Genomic DNA, 4,624 nt, shown 5'->3' with positions numbered 1-4,624 from the left:
CTTTCTTTCTTTCTTTCTTTCTTTCTTTCTTTCTTTCTTTCTTTCTTGTTTAAAAAATGCCTTTTTATTAGAAACTTTTTGAAGTTATTCTCAAACTACTCTGGATTTCATCATGGTACCATAAAATTATAGCCAATGAGGTATGGTTTTTGCTTTGAAATAAGTTGCATTGAGACTTATCTGTATCTGTTTTCATTAGCTCCTAGATGAAGCCTCTCAGAGGACAGTTACACTAGGCTCCTGTCTGCAAGAATGGCAGAGTATTGTTAATAGTGTCAGGGGCTGGCTCTCTCCCATGGGGTGGGTCTCAAGTTGGGCCAGTTTTGCTATTCCCTCTATCTCTGTTACATCTTTACCTCTACACTTCTTGTAGGCAAGAGAAATTTGGGGTCAAGGTGTTATGGGTGGCTTGTTGCCCCCCTCCCTCCACTGGAAATCCCACTTAGCTACAAGAGGTGGCAGCATCAAACTCCACATCCCCCGCTGTTAGGGATCTCAGCTGGGTCACCCCCATAGACTACCAGGGGCCTTCCCTACCCCAGAGATGCTCCCCCAAGATTTCTGTTCTTTCTCTTGGTCTTCCAACTCCCACCTCACTTTAACCCTTTTATCCCCACACTGGTTCCTTGCCCCCATTACCCTCCCCGCCCCCTCTCCCACACAACTGCCTCCATATATGTCTATTTTATTTTCTCTTATGCATGAGATTCAAGCATCTTCTTTTGGGCTCTTGTTGGCTTCTTTGGGTCAGTGGTTATCCTGTACATTACGGCCAATATTCATGTATAAGTAAGTATAGACCATGCATGTCTTTCTGGGTCTGTGTACCCTCACTCAGGATGATCTTTTCTACCTCCATTCATTTGCCTGAAAATTGCATGGTGTCTTGGTTTTAAGAGCTCTGTAGTATTTCATTGTGTAAATATGCTACCTTTTATCTATCCATTATTCAGCTGAGGAGCATCTAGATTGTTTCCAGTTTCTAGTTATTAAAAATAAAGTTGTTATGAACATAGCTGAGCAACTGTCTTTGTTGTATGGTAGAACATCTTTTGGGTATATGCCCAGGTGTGATATAGCTGAGTCTTGATAGGTCCAACTTTCTGAGAAACCTCCAGATTTATTTCTAAAGTGGTTGTACAAATTTGCACTTTCACCAGCAATGAGGAGTGTTCCCCTTGCTCCACATCCTCTCCAGCATGTGCTGTCACTTGAGGTTTTGATCTTAGCCATTCTGGCCAGTATAAGATGGACTCTCAGAGGCATTTTGATTTGCATTTCCCTGATGACTAAGGATGTTGAGCATTTAAGTGTTTCTTGGCCATTAAAAATTCCTCTGTTAATTACCCCATTTTTAAAATTGAATTGTTTGGTTTCATGAATTCTTTATATTTTAGATATTAGCCCTTTGCTGAATGTAGGGTTGGTGAAGTTCTTTTCCCAAACGGTTGGCTGCCATTTTGTTTTATTGACAGTGTCTTTTGCCTTATAGAAGCTTTTCAGTTTTATGAGGTCTCATTTATTAATTGTTGATCTTAGTGTCTGAATTGTTGGTGTTCTGTTCAGGAAGTTGTCTCCTGTGCCAGTGAATTCAAGGCTATTCCCCATTTTCTCTTCTAACAGGGTTAGTGTGTCTGGTTTTATGTTGAAGTCTTTGATCCACTTGGACTTGAGTTTTGTGCATGGTAATAAATATGGATATATTTGCATTTTTATACATATAGACATCCAGTTAGACCAGCATCACTTGTTGAAGATGCTTTTTCACCCATTGTACGATTTTGGTTCCTTTGTCAAAAATTAGGTGTGTGTAGGTGTATGGGTTTATTTATGGGTCTTTGGTTTGACTCCACTGATCAACTTATCTGTTTTTATGCCAATACTCTGTGGTTTTTATTACTATTGCTCTGCAATACAGCTTGCAATCAGGAATGATGTGTTATAGATATGTCCCCTGGGCCTGGATATTCATGATTGGTTGATTTCTGCTTTATGAGCAACAGGGAGAATACTTGAACAAATTCCACAGAAAGCAACCTGCCCAAGTAGAGTTGCAGCCTCAGACACCTACAGTAACTCAGATTATACCAATCAACTCTTACTAACAAACTCATAAGCAAAAACTCAGAGAACACCTGCCTCTCATTGTAGAAGAAATGTTAATGTATCTCATTTTGTCCACTCATGTTCAGTCCAGTCATCTTGGGTATATGATCTTGTGCTTAATAGGTGGGAGATGCTTGGATGTGCTGAGGATACAAGCTTGAACAAAGCATAACACTTCTTCCTTTATGCTGCCCTCTGGTATTCCTTTGAATGTTCCTGGAACTCTCCAACCATGCCCTTTTCATTCTCTCATTTTGCACTTTCTATTCTCTCTGACTAGGGATACCTATGATATCCACCCTAGATTACTTACTTCCTTACTTCCTTAGTCTCTTATCTCCAAGTAAGAGACCTCTATAGACCTGCAGATCTCTGAAGGATCTGCCTCTTGACTAACCTCTCTATAAAAGAGAAACCATAGCCATACCTGTGTCCTTTCCCCTGGTGGCTTACAGTCCCTGTCACCATACAGCAAGCTCTATACTGAATTGCTTGTTTGTTCTTTATCTGTTAGTAGATGGAAGTTCTATGAGGGCTGGGTCTCTCTTAAGCACTGTCACAGAATAGTCTAAATCACAGTAGAGAGCTGAATGAGTTTTTTTGATCCACTATTACACATTCTGTTAACAGAAAAAGGGCATTTTATTTCTCTAAACAGACACATTCTTCATCTGCGCTGGTCAGGCGTGCAGACCAGACTGAATGGGGTATCTTCCTTTTTCTGAAGGGAAATACATTGTACTCTGTATTTACCATAGCAGTGTAAGAGAAGGACAACAGAAGCCCCACTTTAAGGTTCTACAAAAGAATTAAGGCCTTTTCTGAATCTCACTTAGAGAAAAAAAATAAACACGGGAGAAGGCTCTTGAGTCATCACCATGAGACACAGAGCTGTTTCATATTCATGCATTATTCTCACTTTTAATTTATTCCATGAGGTGATGGAGCAGCAACTGTTGGTGTACTTTAATTAAAAAGCTACTGAAATTAAACCAACATCAATTAAAGTTACATTTCATTAAAGGGACCATCATGAATCAGGCAGTAATTACATTGGTAAGACAACAAAAACTGTACTCATCATCAACGATGCCTTAAATTGACCAAAGTTTGTCAGAAAATGTCACTTACTGTCATCCAGGCATGTAGTTCGTGCTTTAGTGTGCTGCACTGCTTACACAGATAAATTAATTTCAGTCTTTTCCTCCCTCCATGTTTAAGTTACATAGAATTGGGGGCTAGCTCAACAAAGTCAACTTCAAAAAATGCAACGATTCATATTAAGTTCCTTGTAGATCAAAAGCTATATAAAAGTAAATTTCATGAGATGTCTCAAATTCTAGCACTGCTTTCATTGTGTTCCATAATTTTGGGTAAGTTGTGCCTTCATTTCATTGAATTCTAAGAATTTCTTCCCTGATTCATCTGTTGTTGAGTAGAGAGTTGTTCGGTTTCCAGGTGTGTGTAGGCTTTTTGTTATTTCTGTCATTCTTGAGGTCTAGTTTTAGACCATTGAGGTCTGATATGATACAAGGTATTTTTTTCAACCTTCTTGTATCTGTTGAGGCTTGCTTTGTACACAACTATATGGTCAATTTTGGAGAAGGTTTCATGAGGAACTGAAAAGAAATTACATTCTTTTGTGTTTGGATGAAAAGTTTTGTAGACATTTATTAGACCCATTTGATTTAAGATCTCTGTAAGTGCCCTTATTTCTCCACTTAGCTTCTGTCTCAATGATCTGTCCCTTGGTGAGAGTGGGTTTTGAAGTCTCCCACTGTTAAGGTGTTGGGATCAATGTGTGATTTAAGCTTTAATAAAGTTTCTTTGACAAATGCAGGAGCCCTTGTGTTTGGTGCATAGATGTTCAGGATTGTGATGCCCTCCTGGTGGATTTTTCCTTTGATGAGAATGAAATGTCCCTTCCCATCTCTTTTGTTTAATTTTGGTTGAAAGTCTATTGTATTATATATTAGTATGGCTACTCCAGCTTGCTTCTTGGGTCTGTTTGCTTGGAAAGACTTTTTCCAGCATTTTACTCTGAGGCAGTGTCTATTTTTGTTGCAGAGGTGTATTTCTTGAAGGCAGCAGATTGTTGGATCCTGTTTTCACAACCATTCTGTTAGTCTGTGTCTTTTTATTAGAGAGTTGACTTCATTGATGTTGATAGATATTTGTGACCAATGATTGTTAGTTCCTTTGATTGTGGAGTTGGTGGTGATTGTGTTTGTGTGCTCATTTTCTTTTGCTTTTTTATTATGAAGATGTCTTTATTTTTATTTATTTATTATTTATGTTTTGGGTGTAGTTGATCTCATTTGGTTGGAGTTTTCCTTCTAGGGCTGGATTGCTGTGTATGTATTGTTTAAATTTAGTTATGTCATGAATATTTTGTTTTATCCATCTATGTTGACTGAATGTTTTTCTGGGTATCTGTGGTCTCTTAGAGTCTGCATGATATCTGCCCAGGGCCTTCTGCCTTTCATAGTCTCTGTTGAGAAGTCTGGTGTGATTCTGA

The sequence above is a fragment of the Psammomys obesus genome, unplaced genomic scaffold (genome assembly GCF_907164565.1).
Source record: "Psammomys obesus unplaced genomic scaffold, mPsaObe1.curated_primary_1811, whole genome shotgun sequence".
Lineage (NCBI taxonomy): Eukaryota > Metazoa > Chordata > Mammalia > Rodentia > Muridae > Psammomys > Psammomys obesus.
This window is presented reverse-complemented; position numbering follows the sequence as displayed.